The sequence below is a fragment of the Protopterus annectens genome, chromosome 11.part0 (assembly GCF_019279795.1).
Source record: "Protopterus annectens isolate FY-2018-M chromosome 11.part0, PAN1.0, whole genome shotgun sequence".
NCBI classification, from domain to species: domain Eukaryota; kingdom Metazoa; phylum Chordata; order Ceratodontiformes; family Protopteridae; genus Protopterus; species Protopterus annectens.
In genome coordinates this window covers 1,526,691,821-1,526,715,062 of record NC_056745.1, presented here as the reverse complement: position 1 = coordinate 1,526,715,062, position 23,242 = coordinate 1,526,691,821, and positions in this window count along the sequence as shown.

Here is a 23,242-nt window from a genome sequence, read left to right as displayed (position 1 = left end):
CTAGCCAAATTAATCAACCCCTGGAAAATACTAACAAAAATTGTAAACTGCAGGTACAATTGAGTGAGGGTATAGTCTGATGCTTAGTGAGCCATATTGGTGAAACAACAAGGTTATTTTACTCACAAGCTTGTTTCCTTAACTCACTCTATCCACTGGCCCATTCACTGGCCTTGAAAGTCTGAGGCAGGTTTAGCACCGCTCCGCTTCGCTCGGGCTCGCTCCGTACCCCACCCTGCCCCCTTATACCACCCGCCCCCAGCACCTCCACATTTATAGCTATATAACCACACCCCCACTACCTCAACAACCATTCATAGCTACCTCCCTTTCATCTCCCTCCCCCTTTCACCACTTTAACAATTAACCACTAGTACTCCTTCAAAGGTTTTTATCACCATCTTTAGGAAAGAAAACAATCTCACCTGCCATGTCAAAGGCAACTATCAAAATTATCCCCCTCATCCTACCACTCATAATTATCCCATACGTCCTAACTAGATATGAAGATCAGCTATTCTTAGGCTTCCACTATCCTAATCAACAAACCAGTACCCCTTCACCTCTACTTACTGCTGAACTCTCCCCTTTCCATACGTCCACTAAAACAACAAATACCAACAGCCTGTATCTCAATAAATTGTACCGAAAACCTCCAAAATCCAAATATGGTCTAAAACTATTAATTAAACTCTTGAGACTCTTAGCCTACCTGAGAAAAAATATTACTAAAGACGGTGACATCAACCCTAACCCAGGTCCATCCTCTATTTCAGACTCTACCAGCCTACCATTCTCCCATAGGTCGACCAACTCCCTTTTAATTTGCCACCTAAACATAAGGAGCATAAATAACAAGGTACATAACCTACATGCCATGTTAGCAACCTACCTCCCTGACATAATGTGTCTATCAGAAACATGGCTTAAACCTTCAACCAAAGATAATGAGATCCTGCCACCCGGGTATAATATATTCAGGGTTGATCGCATAAAGAAAAGGGGAGGTGGAATAGCTGTCCTGTACAAAAGCTCACTTAACATCATAATTAATCCCATTCAACCACCCCAGGTCTCCAATGCTGAATTATTAGCTCTAAAACTGCAACTAAACAATCAAAAAAGCAGAAATCTAATTGAGATCTATATCCCCCCTGGGAACAATTCAGAAACAATGGAGAACATTCTTAAGTGGATAGCTAACAACTACCCTCAAGAAACTATTGTTCTAGGTGATGTTAACATCGACTGGAACCAATGTTCTTCACACTCCAATCCTATCTTTATAAACCTCCATGGATTCTCCCAGATCATATCCTCCACCACCAGAACAGGAAATTCTAACCAAAAAGAGAGTATTCTTGATTGGATACTCACCAATAGTCACCCCCATAAGTATATATCTGGGACTCTCCCCAACGATCTTAGTGATCACCTGGTCACATACATAATGAAAGACAAAACAATCAGTGCTAGACTGCCCATGTACAGGCTCGTCAGAAACAAAAAAAACTTTGAGCCTACAAAATTTCTAATGGAACTTAAATCCTGTAACTGGTCAAAGCTAAAGTACCTTCCCCTAGATAAGGCAGTGACTCTCTTTACTGACACATTTCTTAACATACTTGACTCTCAGCCCCCAAAATGGTCAATCAGAACTAAGATACAAATAGCACCCTGGCTAAAAACAGAGTCCAAATCCAAAATAATACTTAGAGATAAGGCATGGGACAAATGGCGCACTACCAAGTTACCCCTAGATCGTATTAAATTCCAACAACTGAGAAATGAGACTAAAAAAGCCATCACCCTTGACAAAAAAAAACTACTTCTTCCATCTGCAACACAAACACCAAAACAACCCCCAGAAGTTCTGGGCAGGTTTAAATAATCTTCTCCATCCAGGCAAATCCTCTACTCCTACCCCTGGAACACTAAGTGGTAAAAGCCCAGAAGAAGTAGCAAATACCTTCAATACTTTCTTTACCAAGACTATTCAGTCCTTAGCCAACCAACTACCTCCCCCCTCCTCTACATTAAAAAATCCTGTACCCAAGTCACTACCCTCCTTTAACCTCCAGCCTGTCTCCACATCCTTTATCAGATCCCTACTGAAGAAGCAAAAGCCAACTACCCTTTCTGCAGATCTACTCCCAGCTGAATATCTGCAAATAGCTGCAGATGCCATAGCCTATCCTATCTCAATCCTAATCAATAGAACCATAACCGAGGCCACAATCCCCTCAATATGGAAAATATCCTATGTCATTCCACTCCATAAAGGTAGCTCATCCACAGAACTATCGAACTATAGGCCAATAGCCATACTGTCACCACTTGCCAAAATTATGGAAAGGTGTGTCCACAAACAACCTATGCACTATCTCACCCAGAATAAACTACTGACCAACTCTCAACATGGATTCAGACCTCATCACAGCATGACCACTGCCCTCCTCTCTTTTACCGATAAAATCAACCAAAACCGGAATAACAAAAAAATATCCTCAGCTCTCTTTCTGGACCTGTCGAAAGCCTTTGACATGGTGAACGACCAGCTACTTCTCCACACCCTGAAAACCCTGTACCTAGACAATACAGCCCTTAAATGGTTTCATGCCTACCTCTCGGGTAGACAACAAGCAGTTCTGTGGCAAAATAAGCTCTCTCACCTGCTACCAAATACCATAGGAGTTCCTCACAGCTCCATATTAGGACCTATTTTTTTCTCAGTCTTTATAAATGACCTCCATACAGTCATCTCCGAAGCCACCTGTATTCAGTATGTAGATGACTCAACTCTAATATGTTCCGATGACTCTCTACCAAACCTACAAGCTGCCACCCAGCTCTGTTTTACTACAGTTGAAAACTGGCTCTCAGATCATCATCTGATCTTAAACCCAAACCAAACCAAACTACTTCTCTTCCACCCAATGAATACATCCCCTCCTACACATTTTACTATACAATCCAATAATAGTACCATCATCTCCCCAGACTCCTACACAAAGCTACTAGGAGTTATCATTGACAACAAACTTAGATTCGATATGCATATCAACCAAACCATTAAGTCCGTAAACAAGAAACTTGGGTCATTATACAGGATAAAGAACTTCCTAACCCCTATGGCCAAAGTGGCCACTGCCCGCTCACACCTTCTCTCTACCCTTCTATATGCCTATCCCGTGCTTACTAACCTTAACAAATCTGACCTGAACAAACTCTCAGGTTGTTATAATCATATTGCCAGATTTGTAACTGGATTGCCCTATAGAACACACCACTGCTCTAACCTGAAAAAACTTGAACTCCCAAATCTTCTCAAGATGAACCAACTCATTGAAGCTTTTAAAATTCTTAAACAACCTGATAACACCCCTGCACTGAAAAATATAATAATTCCTTACACCAATCTAAGCTGCCTTCGCTCATCAAACAGACTCCTTGTCCAAACACTCAAATCCAACAATATGGGCAGTGATGCTCTGTTCGCCAACACCACTGGAAAGCTATGGAACTCCCTCCCCAACAACCTCATGCTTATTACTTCCCTAGTTCAATTCAAAAAGAGTCTAAAACTCCATTTTAAGTCGCATTGGCTATGTCCATGCTCAAACCCAGAATAGCTCCTCTTCGTTAAACCAAGGCCATACTACTTCTCAAGTAAATCTAAACCCAAAAGGACAACCTAGAGTGGAGATATGTAATCAAAAAGCATGTTCATTATACATTAGCCAAACTATAATCTATAAACTGTCTTAATAAATTCACTAGCATCTTTTTAAAGACCTGTATATTGAACTGTCGTAAGTTGTGTCTCTTAGAACAAGGTAGCATGAGTAGTATGTAGTATGTAAATTGCTTTTTATTCTTTTTATTCTTTTCTATATTAAAGACTAATATGTAACTATCTGTCTCTGTGACTATGTTGGAGCTTTTCTCCCCGGGCCTCCGCTGAAAATGGACATGTGTCCAGTCGGACTATCCCGGTCAACAAATGTAAAATAAATAAATAAATAAACTTTTGCATTCTTCACAAGTGGTGCAGTCCAATGCTGCATAGTCAAATAAAACAGTCAAAGAATTTCATATAATTATAAAATTGTTAGCGCACTTCCCAATATACATTTTCTTCTGTTCTGTAGTCAATCGCAGTAGCATAGCATGGCAGGGCAAAAGAGGCAACTGCCCTGGGTGCAAAGTGTTGGGGGGCATGATCAGCTGATCCTGATCTCTAATGCAACACCGGCTTTAAAAGCTGGTATTGCATTTGCAATTAAACCTGAGTGCTGTAGCACTCAGTGGGTGTTCTAATTGTAGCAAACTGCTTGCAACAGTGTTGTAATCAGTTTGCTACAGCTTAAACGTAAAAAAAAATGCATTTTTTAACTAAACCCTGAATGCTGTAGAGCTCTGTGTAGACAGGATATAAACTGTAACAACTGTTTGCTTCTTGTGTAAAAAGCAGTTTGCTACAGTTAAAAAAGAAGACTTTTTTAAAAGTAAAACACAAATGCTGTTGAGGTCCATGCAGGCAGGCTATAAACTACAGCAACTGTTTGCTATATTTGTAGCAAGCAGTTTGCTGCAGTTTAAAAATATATATATATATTTTTTTTATACTAAAAGATGAACACTGTATAGCTCCATGCAGGCGGGGTATAAACAGCAGCAAACAGTTTACAACAGTTTAAAAGAAGAAATTGTTTCTCTCTTTATATATATATATATATATATATATATATATATATATATATATATATATATATGTGTGTGTGTGTGTGTGTGTGTCTATATATATATATATATATATATATATATATATATATATATATATATATATATATATATATATAAAATATATATATTTAAATATATATATATATATATATATATATATATATATATATATGTTTTTGTTGTTGCTGCTGTTAATAAAATATGCTGAAGGAGAGTTGAAGGCAAGGCACAGAAACAGGACCTGAATGGCTGTGTCACTAGGAGAAAGATTTTTTTTTTTTTTCGTGGCTTTTCAGTAAAAGATCTGGGGGGTATAGATCCAACTGTAATAATCTGATCACTTGCAATGTACAGTAAATTGCTCACTTGAAGACCTGAGGGGGTATGGAACTGGTTCACAGTACTGGCCCAGGGAACTGGTTAAACCAGCTGTGCTGCTGGTCAACCATTCCAGAAAAATGGGTCTCCCCCTCTACAATATAATCCAATTTGTTTTTTCTTATAATTTTGTATCTTTTGTAGCTCTGATGACCCATTTCTTCAATAATACGATTCAGGTAAAATCTCCAAAATATAAAATGTTACCATTTTCATCACTATAATTATGTAAGAACAATCTGACTTTCATTTCTACAGGTACAGCTATAATAATAATAATAACAACCATAAAATCATATGTTATTAATATTCATAATGTTGCAATTATATACCTTCTATTCTATTCTATTTTATGCCCTGTCAACCTCTAGTCTAGTAAACCAATAATATTACTATTATTATTTTACTTTAATTCTTACTCAGTGTTATCAGTCTGGAACATTCTTCTAAATCAATTGGAAAAAGTGAACTCCCACAAATCTTTTTTTTTTTAACTTTCTTGCACAGTTACTCCAAAGGACTGTATGTCTTAAAAGAATAACCTACTTCACAGTTTCACTTTTAAGCAATTACTTTCATTCTTTCGTCTCTTCCAGTGGTTTCTGTTATTATCAGTTAAAAAAATAGAGAAACTAGTGGTCATAAAACTTCGTTGATGAGCTCAGTCACAATAATTTCCAAAAATCATGAAACCCAGGTAGTTTTCCAAAGCAACAAGCCTTTATTCATCACAAACAATCAGAACAAAATATTTAAGACCAATAGTTTCTCTGTTTTTTTTTTTTATCCTCAACACCCATCCATGGTGGTGAGGTTGAAACTAGATAGATTCCAGTGCTTGTTCCTTTTTTATTAACATTTACCATCATATTGTTCCCATTGTTACTTCTTTCTTGTTAACATTTTTAACCCTTTGCCTGTTGTTGAGTGTCATGTTCAGCTTCCTCAGTCTCTTCTCCTGCACTGGAACATTCAGTGTCACTCTGCAGTAAGTCATATCTGTTTATAGTCACCATAATCCCCTCCCCCCTTACATTAACCCTACTCTTTATCTTCTGCTTCTTCTTGCAGCTCTGAATTTAATGTTTTATGCCATTTGCTGTCACCATTATCTTTTATTTGTACCATTAGTTATATTTTCTAGCTAATTTAGTACCTGGGATCTATCTCAAAATCATGGGGGATTCGTAACTTTTTTACTCAGTGTATACTTGGATTTACATTATCATTTTAAATAACCAACTTTGTACATGTGTTAAATTTTTTCTTCTCACATTTTTAATACATGGATATATATAGACTTTGGGATTATAGATATCACAGAATATAATTGACCGCAATAATTAAATCTCTTTTTTAGAAAATAAAAAGTTAACAAAATTATGAAAATTATGAAACTGTTTATTATGTCCTTCAATTTTTTACATAAGCCTGAGTAAGCTGTCATCAAAAAAAAAAAAAAAAAAAAAATCTTGTTTTCCTTTTCAGTTAAATCCACTAAGTTAAATTAACACCATAGCAAGCAATTCCATTACCAGAAATTCTTGATCCAGATTCCCTCTCATTTTCACATTTATTGTTTTTTCATATCCCACACATTATAGGCCATATTTGTTTGAATAAAACCTGCAGTTAGTAGAACCTGTATAAAATACTTATCTGGTTTATTTGCTTCAGTCCTTTGTAGTTCTGTTTTATGTCACTTATTTTGCTCCACATTTGCATTTTTGCTTCCTTAGTTTTTTTGTCTTTGTTTTGTGGCTTCTGTGTAGATACATTGCTTTTCTCATCTTCTATAATCTTCAGATGCCTTGCAAGTGAGATTGCTGGGTTGCACTTGCATTGAGAAGTGATGTCTTCAAGTTCTGATTCTTTTTACAAAATGTTTCTATTGCACTAAACCTCAGCAGTTCTATTTATAGCTGGTAGTTAGTTGAGGATCATGAGATCTAACGCTCTCCTCATGTACAAAGCTTAATTGAACCCCTGGAAATGATATTTTGGTCCCTTCCAAATGATCAGTTCTTTCCACTGGCCTTGTGTTGCTATACCATAACTTATCACCTTATTTTTTCCATTGTTTGCAAAACTGGCCTTCACATCTCCTCTCACTGTATCTTAATCATTCCTCTCCAGGGCAAAACAGTGTGATGCAACACCACCAAGAAGAGAAGGGGGTATCTGATAAGTGCCTTGGACAAATTTCCCATTTATATCACTATGTCAAGTTTACCATGAAAACAAATATCCACCTGACAGCCAAAAGAGTAAATAGCTTGATAAAAAAGAAGCAGAGTGGTAGAGCAGTTAGCATTACTGGCTCAAGACACCTGCTTCTTGGTTTCATTCGTGGCTGGTGAGTCTGTGTTAGGATTGAATGACTACCCATTTTCACATAGGTCTTTACAAAGACCTCTATTTTCCACCCACATTCTCAAGATATGCTGGCAGGTGGATTGGTAATGCACCAAGTGTGTATATGTGTGTGTGTGTGTGTGTGTGTGTGTGTGTGTGTGTGTGTGTGTGTGTGTGTGTGTGTGTGTGTGTGTGTATGTCTGTGTGCATGTGCATGCACGTGTGTGTGTGTTTGTGTGTGCATGTGTGTGTGTGTGTATATATGTGTGTGTGTGTGTGTCTCTTGAGAAGAGAGAGAGAGAGAGATTATAACAGGAGGATGAACAGAGCAACAATGTATATATATTTGAATGAACTCTATGAAAAAGTAGTTCAGTATATCTAAAGTATGATGAATCTTGGAGACATGGTGGCCCCCATGACACCACTAACTTGTATGTAGATTTGGTTAGGGAAATGAAAGAAGCATTTGCTGAGGACAAACTCTAGGAGAAAGCAAATATTCTCTATCTTGCCTGTAAAATTTCTGTGCCAGTGGACAATTTGACTGTTTGTTTCCATACATTTGATACATTTGACATGTGGGTGCAATAGAATAAAGCCACAGTGTCAAGAGTCACAAGAACCCAGGCATTCCTGAGCACTATAAATATGATTTTCTAAAAAAAAATCTGAGAAATATATTATAAAAGATTAAGTGCCACTCTTCCACTTGATTTCAAGATGTTTTTGGATCTCCCTCTGATTATTACATGTCAAAGCAAGAGGTCATTATTATTTTTGTGGGACATCTAGATCTTAGAAATGGAGGGGATCTGGTGATGGTCTACATAGAAACATTCACTGACTAGAGATGTACTTACACAGAAACAGCTTCTCTATGACATTGATACACTGGTAAGCTAGGATACCTCTCTATGAGTCAAAAACTTGTAGAACTCACATTGCCACAAAAAGCCAACATGTTCTATTCATCATCCAAAGGGGCCATAAAAACACACACCCTGACTTTTCAGGCCGCCTCCATCAGGTGTGAGTTCAGTTCTGAGATGTTTAAAGGCTGATAAGATAAGGATGAAGACCACAAAAGAGAAATGTTCAAACCTGAAGTGCTTTAGTGTTATGTTCTTTTGAAACACCATGCAACCCACCCTGATATAATACCGATAATGATATAATACTGTCATATTACTTTTATTTCAGCGAATACCTCACACTATCTCAAATTTATCTAATACATTATATAATACTGCCTCACCAACTCTGGAAATTAAAATACTGTCAATCACAAATATCCTGAACTACACATCTCCATCCTCTTGATTCCCTGTCCCAAAAAACATCTTTACTTTCTTAGGTAACTCTTGCATAACAAGAATAAACAACATTGCAATACTTGACAGCCATGCATTCTACCATTATCGATTATTGCATCCTGGGATAAACCCTTGTTAGACAGTATCTCCATTGGTAAATCATGCTCCAGTTTTCTCACTCATCCACTCAATCACTCTCTTTTCCTTCTTTACCTCACAATTTCCTATTTGGAACATCTTGTCTGTTATCTTTTTATTGAGGCTTAGCAAAAAAAATTAGCCTGTAGCTCTGTCTGTGTCTCACATTACACACTCCTGCAGCACAACCTCTCATACTCCTCCCTTCATTGATGACAGAATTCACCCCCAACCTATTGAGTTGTAAGAATTCTGCTAATCCTTTCACCCATTTTAGTGATTCAGCACGGAAACGTCTCACACATATATACAGTTTCACACCAATAATCCCTTGATTGTTCATTTCATGCACTCAGAGAACTTATCCTTTAATATTCCTTTTATTTTTATCAAACTGTATGTGCACCTCCTCCACTATGCTGTTGCCATACCTCTACTCCTGTAGTCTGTGGTACTCAACATAAATCCATATCAAATTGCTTACATATTCTCTGATAAACTTCCCATTGTCCCTCCATAAAACTCAGCCATACTGTCTTTCTTTCATTTCTTAAACGTCCATGCAAGACATTTCCTCATATTCTTCCCATACTTCTAACAGAAGTCCCAACTCTAAATATTAGCTAGCTCTGCCTAGTTTATTACTGCTGCTTCCAGTTGCTTCCAGATTACACATAACTCGGCAGCTGTGTTTCATCCTCCCTGTCATTTCCTCACAAGATGATTATCCCAAATCCCACACTACACACAAAGTAATCTACATTTCAGTTATTGCAGCATCTTGTCCACTTATCTTTTCTACTTACTTCTATACTTATTATTTCTCTGCCAATATTTGACATTATTTCATCTCACAAATCTACCCCTACCTCTTCTGTCTCTCTGTCATTCATTATGATAAATTGTCATCCACATTCTTAGCCTGCTATACTGTTCTTCCATCTATCTACTAATAACTAGACCACCTTCTTCTTACAGCAGGAAACTTCCTTTCTTCCACTCCCATCCTGAGAACCACCATCACATGGTCTGACAGATGCTCTGGCTTGTGATAGAAAGCTTCGCATGTACACTACTTCTTTGCATCATGCTTTCTGTCTGCACATATAAATCCACCCCACCCCCTTTTCCAATTTCTTTCTCTAAATCTGTCCCCATAGGGGCTATCTTACTCATGAACAATATCTCTTTTCTTACATTTAGGGCCACACTAAACCCTCTATTATTTCCAATATCCTTCTACCATTTTATTCCATTAGGTGGTGCAGCGGTTAGCATTGTTGCCTCACAGCAAGAGGCTCTCCAGTTAGATCTTCAGCTGGGGTGTCTTCTGTGCGGAGTCTGCATGTCCTCCTTGTGGTCGTGTGGGTTTCCTCTGGGTGCGCTGGTTTCCTCCCACATCCCCAAAGACATGCTGCAAGTGAATTGGACACACTAAAATTGGCCCTAGGTGTGAGTGCGTGCATGCGTGTGCCTTCTGTGGAAGGTTGGGCGCCGGGCTGGCAACTCAACACCGTAAAACTCAACTGCCAATCATGAGTGAGCAAGGTGATCCACTTCTGTGACCCCTAACCGGGAAAAGCCGAAAGAGAGAGAGAGAGAGTATCAGAACCATTACCTTGTGTGGCCTTCCTCATTAATCATAGGTTCATAGGTTCATAAGCTGTTAGTAAGGTAATGGTCCTAGGGCCCTTATAAGCCTAGCCAAGTTTAACACTTGTTCCCTTAAGGGTCTAGAGATGTGGTCTATGTTATAAGCAGATCTAAATTGCCTTCTCTGGCAACAAATACTAACTGTAGTAATTCTAAATGTCTATCTTTGAAACAGTATTGCTACTCTGAATACTCATTTTGTAGTCTTTGCTCAACCTAACTTCATCTCCTTTATTACCTTCTTTTAATTTACATATATATATATTTATATTTATATTTATAGTGATACAAAACTCATTCAGAACATTTTGCTTCTTGCTTAAATGCTTTGCTATCTTAAGGATTCCAAAACAGTTTCATTCAATGTGTAGGATGAATTTGACTTTATAGGCTTGAGATACGATGTCAGCATGTGCCCTTTAGATATCAAAACTATAGAGAAAATTGCGAATGATGGTAAGAATTTGGAAAATGCTTATCTAATGTGCATGAAAAGTTGACAACAGATAATACTACAAGAAGAAAAAAGAGACTGAACACTAGACAACAATCAGAGGACGTGGACATTCTTTATTAGTCAAAACAAAAGATTTTAACTAAATACTGAACTTCAGAAACTCATTCCCACACTACCAATGCTCCTACCATCCAACTCCTTCCAAGAAATTCTGGAATAAATGAAAGAAGAGAACAGCAGGATTTAATATTATATAATATAATAAAATTGATTATTTTGTGGCTTGAAGCATGTGTATCATGCTAAGTAAAATTATCCAGTCATGAACAATATTTAATTGCATAAGGTAGTCTGTATGATTTATGACATAAAACATTTCATCAAGAAAGTTAGTACTTAAAACAATGACATCACTATTGTGGTGGTTCATATTACTGATCTGGGAAAGATCTCATGTGAGTCTCAAATTTCATTTGTAAGAAAAAAAGTTGTCATTATGCTCCAGTAAAGGTATTTCCATAAATTATGTCGACATCCCTCAATCACCAAGATTATCTACTGATAAATGCATGCAGGCTGACCAGCTCAATAGTGAAGTGAGATGTCCTTGTCTTCACTAGGGAGTAGTTGTGCATTTTTGAGGTAGCATTTAACTGATGAATATGATTATTATAACTAAGACAATATTTGCTTTGTGAATGGATCTCTGTGATATAGTTTAAAGCATTGATTCAGTCCATTTTATACCCTGTACCCTGGTTAACATAAAAAGTCAGTACACATTGAAGGGAAAGTGAAAGATGACTGAGCTAAAATGCGGGATAGTAGAGAAATCATACAATATTATTATTATTATAAGTGAAACATGGTTTAGTAACAAGAAGCCCCTTTGAGTAAACATAATTTTATGAATAGCACAGCTTCAGGGAAAATAACTTTGGTGTCATGATCTCCCTATAGTGTGCTAATATACTAGCTGTGTCAGTTTGACAAAATAACTTGATATCTCAAATTCTGCTGGTAAATTTTACTTAGGACTCACAATCACCGGTGATGCTAGCATTTTACAAAAGTCTTAATTTGACTAATGATGATTTACAGTCATTTATTTTCTATGTAAAATACCTTATGTCAAAGGATACATCAATTATAGTAGGGGACGTAGCATCTATTTGTTGGGATACCTTAGAAATACACCAAAAACTGTCAGGGTGAACCTTGACCACTTTTTGAGCATGGTTTTAATCAAAATATTAACTATCTGACTCATGATGAGAACGTTCTTGAAAAAGTTTGAATTAACAGTAATTTAATGGTGGCCAGTGTCCTAACATGTCTTGTTGTTAAGAGGTTGGACCATTTTAGCCTAAGATGTGAATTAGGAATATGGGACATAATATAACTTACAAAGAAAACCCAAGACAAAAGATTTTACAAGGCTGATTATGTCATTTGTAACAATCCAAAATATTGGAATTGCCTGAGAGATTTAATTGCATTAGATATCAGCAATTGCTAGGCTAATGTTTATACAAAATGTCAGAGATAACAGAGAGCTCTGTCCTCATTGTTATAATACTAAACAAAAATAATTTACTCTCATTATGGTTGAAAAGTCCAAGGATATTAATTTATTTAGTGATTGACATTTGTTTACTGGGAAAGTCTGATTGAGTAGGAGCCCGGGAGAAAAGTTCCAAAGTATTACAAAATATTTTAAGGATAACCAATATACAATCATTAAAAATAATACAAAAAACAAATACAGTTTAAATAATTGCACCAAATTAGGCATAATATGAAAACATTGGTTAAAAGAAGATACAAGTTATATGACAATGATTTAACAGTTGGAGAAATTTTAGCCCATTTATACAGAAATTAAAGTTAAGTTAGTATTATATAAACAGGAACTGCAATATGAAGTGAGAGAAAAGCAGGCTTATAGTATATTTAGAGAGAAAGCCAAGGAAAGAAATTGATAGATGTAATAAGGAAGTGTGTGAAGAAGGAAGAATGAGGAGATGTAAGGTATGAAAAGGTTTTTGTCCTCATTTAGGATATAGTTTATCCTGGTTTTGAGCAACAACAGAGCAAGTTATTAACTAGGAAATGTTTCAGAATGGTTTTGAAGGATGTGATAGAGGGTATTAACCTGATGGATAGAGATATGGAGTTCCAGTCCTTTTCAACATGGTACAAGTACAGGTAATGCCCAGCAGATTTGATAGGTTTGTGAACAGACAAGAGTTATTGGTCATTGGATGGTAATGACCAACTAGTAACATAGTTGTGTAGAATGTTATTTAGTGCTGGACAAGCAGATGGATTCTGGATAATTTTATAGGTGGTAAGATGCTCTATATATATTAGTTGATGATATAGTTCTAACCAATTTAGGCTTTTAGTGCTGCAGAGTGATGGGTTCTGAAAGGGGCATTTGCTGCAAATTTAGCAACTTTGTTATAGCATTGTACAGGGTTTGATTTTTGTGATTCCTCACATTTAGTAAGGATGGAAGCACCATTAAAAAGTGTGGGAAGGAGAGACGCAGTGGCAAGTGCAGCTTTAGATCTGTCGGTGAGAAAGATTTTTGCACTATAAAACATCCCTAAATTTTTTGAGTTTTTATTATGCAATTTTGTATATGTAGGTGGAATTTAAGATTACCATCTATTATCATCCCTAATAATTTACTATGAAAAGTGACTTCAGTGGTTGCATTATCAAGAGAGAGGACTTTATTTTTTTCCATGGGACAGAGATTTGGGGGGAAAAAGTATTTTTTTTTTTAGGATTGAGTATGAGTTGTGAGTTACAAAGCCATGCTACAGTGTCTGTTGAAACTTCCTGAGTAATGTTTTGGAGATGTGCCATGTTGTCAGATGTGCAAATTAGTGTGGAGTCATCTGCGTATAAATGAGGCCTGTTGTGCGGATGTGTGGAGGGTAATATTGAGAATGTCAAAGAGCAGAGTCTGGCTCCCATAGGGAATGTACAATGTGGAAGCTATCAACATCCCTAGGATATATATACAAAGACACATATATGCAGATACAGATCTACATATTTATGTATACATATATATAGATATATATGTAACTACACATACACATGCAGAGATATATATATATAGTAAGATACATATGTAGAAGGTGCACACAATATGGAACAGCCACTATGCCTGCAGTTACCACCTTAACAACTGGACACTGTATGAGCCACCCATACAAATGACAATCATTGCCTGCAACATATACCCACAGAGAGGTCAAAGGATATAACACCACACACAGGTTTACATACATGGGTAAGCTTTTTGTCAGGTTGTACCTCTTTAATTTAGTAGTTCTATCACTTTCATTAATCTTGTGTATGTCATTAATACATAGTCTTTCAAAGGCATTAATCACTGGATTAAGTACTAATACATATGTTCTCAGTTGTCTAATGTCCTCCACACCTTTTATGTCCTCCACAGCTGCAAGGGAGTGAATCTTGAACCAGGAGGCCCATGGAAGTCACCTGGAGAGGTTGCGATGTGAGGCAGGTCAGTAATACTCTCGCATTTACTGTCATAGAAAATAAATCTAAAAGTATTAGTAAATTAATTGCTTGTATAAAACCTGTATTGTTTAAGTCAAGTACTGCATACACCAGAGAATATTGCAGGAAGAGTCTCATATAGTTTGTATGTAAATAAAAGCGTAATAGCCTGACAATAATGGTCTAACTGCTAGACTGCATGTGTATACTCTGGTATCATATGGTAATGTAGATTTGCACTCATGTAATAGCACTGTGGTATTAAGCATTACCCACACCTTGCACCATAAATAGAATGTGTAGGAATGCCTGTATATGACTTGTGTAATCCCCAGAGGCCATTTAGTACAACTGAGAGACACATAGACAGAAAACAGGGAAAATGCAGACAACAAAACCCAAATAGCACATGCAACTGAGATGTGAATTGATGTTTTTTTAGCACACACAGCCATGGTTTGAATCCTGCCATTGGTAGTAGTCTGCATACAGAATCATACCCCACAATTGTACAGCTATGTCCAGAATGTCCAGTAAAGTGGCCCATATATGTTGCCTGTCAGCTTGTCCCCCTGGGAAATCAGTCGGATGATCCCAGAAATATAGGCAGCAAACAGGAAATACAACTGATTGACACACATCTATGAGAACAAAGCTGACACACTAGCAACTCCCCAAAACCCTTTGAGACTAAGAAGCCAGGTATGTCCCATTTGCACCCCCATCTTGTCAAGCAGTAGCCAGAGTGTGTACAGTAACAGAGTGAGATGTATGTGCATAATAGTAATGTGGAATCTGGTACTGTGTGTGGCAACAATCAGGTAGTGCTAACAAACATTTCTCCCACAGGTCTGTCAGATACCAACACTGTACCCAGAAATACAAGAATGATACCCTGTACTGGTGCTGTTTACATTGGTAGGGTATAGCATTGTGAGTGATGCAGTTGCTCTGAATAATGAGATATTACACATCACTGTCCTACAAAATATAACTGTCTAGGAATTCTGTATAAGCATGTTGTAATACAAGGTCAGAATGCAAAGGCACAGGAGAATTATAAGACAGAAAGCAGATAGGAGATATACAGCAATATCTATATAGCACACACAACTCTGATGGACAGTGTTTAAGTTGTAGCAGACACATCCATGGTCTGAATACTGGGAGTAGAAGTAGGCTGCATACAGAATCATACCCTACAACTATACTGATGAGACCGGAATGTCCAGTATATGGGCCCATATCTGCTGCATGTCCCCTTGTCCCCCTGGTAAGTCTGTGGGATGGTCCCAAATGTTTAGCCAGGAAACAGGGAATACAAGTGATTGTCCAACACGTATGTGAACAAACCTGTCACTGTACCAACTCCCAAAACTGTTAGTAGAGTAATAAGTCAAGTATGTCCTATCTAGACCCCCATGTTGTCAAGCTGTGACCAGAGTGTGTACAGTAACAATGAGATATATGTGCACAATACTAATGTGTAATCTGGAACTTTGTGCGGCAACATTCAGGTAGTGTTAACAAACATTGGTTCCACAGGTACGTCAGATACAAATACTGTGCTGAGAAATAAAAAACATTATACCCTGTTCTGGTACTGTTTACTCTGGTAATGTAGGGAATTGTGAGCATTGCCATTTCTCTGAATAATAAAGTATCACTGATCACTGTCACCCACACTGTGCTACATAATATAACTCTGTAGGAAAGCATGTATATATGTGTTTCAAGTCACTAAAGGTTGAAGAGGGCAATATTCTAGATATGTCCCGGTACACCTGCATGTGGTAAACACATGGCCAGAGTCTGTGCAGAAAGAGTTGGATAGCTATGTGCACAACATCAACCTGGAAGCTGGGAGTATGTGTAGAAACAGTTAGTGTTAACATACATTCCTTCCACAGGTATACCAGGTAAGGGGTGTATACTGTAGGTAAAACCAGTTCATGTATAATGATGACAGCCATATCACTGTCCAAACTAAAGCTATAGGGTAGGGTAGTAAGAAATGTAAGGTACAGATAACAGCACTGACTAGGAAAGTAATGTGGAATACAGGAATATACTAGTTGTTAATCGACATCCCCCCCCACCATATCTCCAACAATAAACAGCATGCTCACCCCAACTAGTATATAATGACAACAATGTTCTGATAATGCCCTATTGTTTGATAAATATTTTAATTGTTCCCATGCATGTGCTTTATTGAATTATTCCAACATTGGTGGCATGGTGCGTTATAATGTACCTGCATGCTGTTCATAATACCACTGTGGTCCCATATATGCATGTGTTCTGTTTGCTATACAACTGTTCCGTATCTGGTGTCTGGGTTAATGGGAATATCTATGCATGCTGTTATACCTAACCCTGGAATGTGTTGACTATTACTAACCCACATATGATGATAAACTCTAAACACTATTGCATGTTTGGGAAGGCCGGTCCCAGTGAACCACCTGGCAGTGGCACCGGGCACCAACATGTCTGGGGCCCAAACCGGGACCTCCCTGTCCATTGGTCCTCCACCACCTTCAGGTGGAACCGCCTCAGGTGATTGGGCTTACCCCCACTGGGATCGGGCACGGACAGGAACCTGTCACCCATTGCCAGGTCCTGGTCATGGTGCATAGCAAGCCCAACCAGCAGCTTGGTGATCTGTTACTCCAGCTCGAGGGCTGTGTGTCACGACTAGAGGGTCAAGCTGGCTCATGTGACTCAGCCCCCCAGCACAGTCACCTTCAGGGGTGTGAAGGTGCAGTGGTGACTGCCCATGGGTGGGGACCTCAGTCACACTGTTTCCACTAGGGGGCTCATGGGCTTCCGATTTCCCAACACCCCTCCTTATAAAGGTGTTTAGCCCCCACATGTGTCACATACCGCCCATGTATGCGTCTTCTTTGTCATATCTGTTAAGCTACCTAACCTACCTCCTCAAATATACCTACTATCCCTCCCCAACACCCCACTCTCATCTGAAAAACAAAAGAAAAAAAGGGCAATCTGTTCCAAAAAAAAACTTGCCCCATACATAGCTGTCCATTTCACACATGTGTCCATTGGACACATGCAATCAGGTCTAATTGGCATCACAACTTATTATTGCTGACCTCACCCCTCTCCCAGGGTTTGAGTATCCAAATCTACCTCCAAACTCAGTGTATATGCACAGCTGTTGCTGTAGAAGAAATGGACAGCTATGGACCTTTCTGCACATCCCTAGCTATTTTCCCTACTGTCTTTCCTTCTTTGTGCCTCTTTTTCACCACTTTCCTATCAACCCTTTTTCTTTTTTTTTTAAAGAAATTAGCACAGGGATAAGCAGGAGTAAGCACTTTTAAGCAGGTGTAAGTGTGTTTAAGCCTGTTTGTGTGGGGGTAAGCAATGCCTACACAGGTTAAGCAATTTAGAAGATAACTGAGTATAAGAAACTGTAACCAGAAGTTAGCAGTGTTTTCCTATGCGCAAACTGGTGCAAACCCGCTTACAACTGCTCAAAAGTGCCATAAAAACTCTGTATCCAACTACCCTTGCTCTGCCCAGCAACAAAATAAACAGCCAATGCAAGGCTCGAACCCAGGACCCTGCACACCATAGCCAAAGCGATTTTCCACTAAGCCATGTCAGATATACATAACATTGATGTTTATACAAACATATCATCCAGCCCAGTCATTCAACAGTACAGGGAATGTATATCTAAACAGATAAAACATATCTATATATGTAGATATATATATATAGATATATATATATATATATATATATATATATATATATATATATATTTATATATATATATGGGTCTAGGACACATGCTCGACTAGAATGTGTCCTAATCACAAAACATCGAACACACATACACGAAAGCGCTTAACATTCAAAAGCGCTTCCGTGTATGTGTAGTTCAAAAAAAAAAAATCTACGTTTCTGCGGGGGGGGGGGGCTTTGCCCCCATACACCCCCCGTACCCCCTCACTTTAATATTCTAACTCTGAGATCACTACAGTGGCGAAAAGGGAATTTTCCCTTACCCGCACTGTAATTCGATCTACGAAACAGGCACACATACACAGAAGTGCTTTTCAATGTTAAGCGCTTTAATGTATGTGAGTTCTATGTTTTGTGATTCGGACATATGCTAGTTGAGCATGTGTCCGGATCATATATATATATATATATATATATATATATATATATATATATATATATAGGTGTATACGGACATATATCTGTAGATAATGGGAACATAACAAAAACATATATGTCCACATGCACCGTTAATGGGGTTGAGAGGCCCCAGTCAACATATGTCTTGTATGAATAGGTATACCCCCCATAGCCAAACATGTCTGCCCTTCAATACACGATCAACTGTTGCAGATCCCATAACCAGGTCCTGCCACGACATGGGCACAAGATGTTTACAGTACTCCATCCCACCTGTATGATCTCAGGCTGGTATCAGTAACATATCATGCAGTACATTCTGGCTCCCATAGGGAATGTACAATGTGGAAGCTATCAACATCCCTAGGATACATATACAAAGGCACATATATGCAGATATATATATGTAACTACACATACACATGCAGAGATATATATAGTAAAATACATATGTAGAAGGTGCACACAATATGGAACAGCCACTATGCCTACAGTTACCACCTTAACAACTGGACACTGTATGAGCCACCCATACAAATGACAATCATTGCCTGCAACATATACCCACAGAGAGGTCAAATGATATAACACCACACACAGGTTTACATAAATGGGTAAGCTTTATTTCTGTACTAGTAAAGTTGTATATGCCATGTCACATAGCTGTTTAGACACTGACATCCATATAAACAGAGTAATGCAACTGTGAAACAGTTATACTAATACAGTAGTCTGGAAAGGATTACAAATGCTGCTGTCCAGGCTGAGGCCTTCAAGTAGTACAATATTAAAGACAGACTGGGCCACAGGATACCAAACAGTCAACAGTAAGTAATGCAGATGTATAGTTCAGCAGCCTCTATCTACACTCTGTACACAGTCCCTAGGGATAAAGAACTCTGCTGACACAATTGGGTGTCACTGTTACATAACAAGGCATAACTGGCACCATCACAAGCAGACTGACAGACAGAACAGTCTGTATGGCAGGAGACGGTAGGCCTGCATTTACCCAAGGTGGATTGTATGGTAATATACATCCAGATATCTTAAGGCAGCATAGACATGGTTTGTGTGGATGGTCACATCTGCTTTTATCATATGCACCATTGGCTATTGACAGACATCCTAAGGACATCATAGGACAGTAACACTGCTAGCATGTAATGCTCCTGTGGACTACAGCAGAGATATTGGCCAATAGATATGGATGGTCTGACATACTCTGGACAGTCCAGAGGTATACACAGAACCCCTTAGTGCAAGACATGTGGACCAAGCCTGACAATGTGGATGTTAACAGCCATGTAGATGGGTATAACAGGTAACTACTGGTACATATTTGCCCCTATATGTTATGCATTCACACACCCCTGTCTGTCCTGACACATAATAACTGCTGGTACGGAGGTACCATGGCCACATCCTAGCCACTAGATATTGACATACATCTGTACAGCATCCCATTGCTCTGTCTGTCATACATGACTGTTATGGTGGCCCTGCACCTGTACATCTGGCAAGTATTTGGACATGACATCTCACTGGGTAAGTACACTGGGCTGATAGGCATGTAACAACGTATTGTGCAGGCTACAGGCAGACTGGCTCAACACTGGCCTACACTTCCTATGGGGGAATGCACATGTACCGGCATGTATAGAAAACTCTATAGGCATGTCACAGCACAGAGTATGATACACCTGTATGAAAGTACATAACTGCAACCAATGTGAACACAGCCACAGCAACATATGCTAAGTTAGCGTAATATTACAGTATGTGGACTATCTGTGCAGCACCATCCTCATATGTGCCACTCACACACAAATCCTACATATACTGGACCACTCCACAATGTTGTTCAAAGCCTGTCTGTGGTATGGGACATGTGTGTGTATGGCCCTACAAATGTGTAAGCCGATACGGTAACATACAGTGGAGCAGCACGTAACATCAGATAGAACAGGACCATGAACAATGACATCTACCACAGTCTGTATACAGGCCAAAGTACATAAGAACACTGCACACAGTGTCGACAATCACCATGAGTATACAGACCTCAGTACTGTACACACAACCACAGAATGTCCAGGTTATGTCATATATTGTAACCCCTACTACACATAACATGTGTAGCAGTCTGATATCTCACTGGCTTGTTATCAGATATGATGACACTAATTATGATGTACAGCACATATGCACCTCTTACTGCATGACATATATACAAAGGTTGACAGAGCTGTGGCTGGAGGCACATACACAAGGCCAATATTGACATGTTGCTGTGATACCCTCATACATTTACTGTTATAACAGGGTTTGTTGCAACATATGTCCTATGAGGGATATGAAGTCAGTAACTCTCACGGCTGTCACCATCTACAGACTGCATTCCTCACACTACCTTCTGCAGTTTATTTATTTTATTTATTTATTTATTTACATTTGTTGATAGGGAGTGTCCGACTGGATGTAGGTCCATTTTCAGCGGAGGCCGGGGGAGAAAAGCTCCACAGTTAAAATAAACAGACAGTAGTTACATTGAATTACATAGCGATTAACAATTTAACATAGCAATTACTTACAACATATTTACAGATGAAGAACATAGTACATCAGTAGACAACTAGAATCTTTATCTGTGAAGTACATAACAGACATTAACAAATGTTACAATAAGAAGTTCCTGCTACATAATAAGTGCTAGGCTTATGAGCATCTGAGCTTGCTATAATCAAAGTAGTTAGTGGAGTGGAAATAAAGGTAGTGGTTGGATGGGGTGGGTGATATTAAGAGTGGGAGTTGCAAGGGCATAGCCAGCATGTTTTTAGGTGTGCTTTTAGTAAAGTTTTGAAGTGGGTGCATCATGGTATGGAGGTAATTGTGGGTGGGAGGGAGTTCCATAATTTGGCTATGATGCAAGAGAATAGAGCTTCACCAGCAGAGTTATTAGCTTTAGTGATCTGCAAGTGATTTTTGTTGCTGGATCTTAGTGGTCTGGTGGTGTGATAGGGTTGGAGTAGATTCTGGAGGGATGGGACATTTAGTAAATGGTTTACTAGTTTGTGGGCGAGTGAGAGTTGATTCCATTGAAGGAGGTGAGGGAGTTCAAGCCAGCCCAGTTCAGCAAGTGAGAGACAGTGGTGACTACGGTAGGATGCCCCTGTGGTGAATTTGCCAATTTTGTTGTAGCAGGTCTCTAGCTTGTTTAGATCGCATTGCCTTAGGTTGGTATATATTGGAGACGCATAAAGTAGGGTGGAGATAAGGTGGGAATTTGCTATTGAAATCTTTGCTGCTTTGGTGAGAAGTTGCTTATTTCTGTATAACGCTCCTAGTTTTTTGTGGACTTTTTTTATGGTCGTGGATATGTGAATGTCAAATTTTAGTTTATTGTCTATTTCCACTCCTAGCAATTTGGTGTGTTCAGTTGGGTATATAGTGGTGTTGTCTTTTGCTGTGACGTTAAAGTGAGAGTTGTTTTGAATATGTTTGGTGGGTTGGAAGATGAGTAGTTTAGTTTTGTTTGGGTTGAGTATTAATTGGGCATCAGATAACCAAGTTTCAACAGAGGAAAAGGCTTCCTGTGTGACTTTTTGCAGTTTGGGTAGGGACTGGGCTGAGCAGATGATGGTTGAGTCATCTGCTTATTGTATGAGTGTGCCATATTTGGTGGCAGAGGCTAGATTATTGGTGAAAACAGAGAAGAGTAGGGGTCCAAGGATGGATACTTGGGGAACCCCTATGGTGACAGGTAGTTGGGGAGATATGTCATTCTGCCATACAACTGATTGTTGGTGGTCAGACAGGTAACTCTGAAACCAGTTGGTGACTGATTGAGAGAAGGATAGGTTATTGAGGACAGAGATAAGTTGTTTGTGTAGGACCATGTCAAATGCTTTAGATAGGTCTAGGAAAGTAGCAAAGGAGAGTTAGTCATTGTTTTTTATGCTGAAGGATAGTGTTAGTAAAGGGGAGTAAGGCAGTGGTGGTGCTATGGTTTGGTCGGAAACCATGCTGAGCATTGGAAAGGAGGTTGTTAGTAAGGAGGTAGTCTGAGACCTGAGAGTGTATGCATTTCTCTAGTATTTTGGAGATTGGAGAGAGAATAGCTATGGGATGGTAATTGGTTAGTTCTGTGGAGGGTCCACCTTTGTGGAGGGTATGTGATATTTCCACAGTGTGGGAATGTAACTTTCTGACAGAGATTGGTTAATCAAGATGGATACTGGGTAGGCCAGAGCATCAGCTGCGATTTGTAGGTATTCACTTGGGAGGTTGTCTGCTGCTAATTTGGTGGGCTTAAGTTTAGTTAAGAGTTTTTTTATGTTGGAGGTAGGTACAGGTGGAAAAGAGAAGGCAGTGGGGAGATTACTAGTTGAAGGTGTGGGTTGAAGGGGAGGGGCGTTGTGTTGTTTAGCTAGTGATAGTATGGTTTGTGTGAAGTGTGTGTTGAATGAGGTAG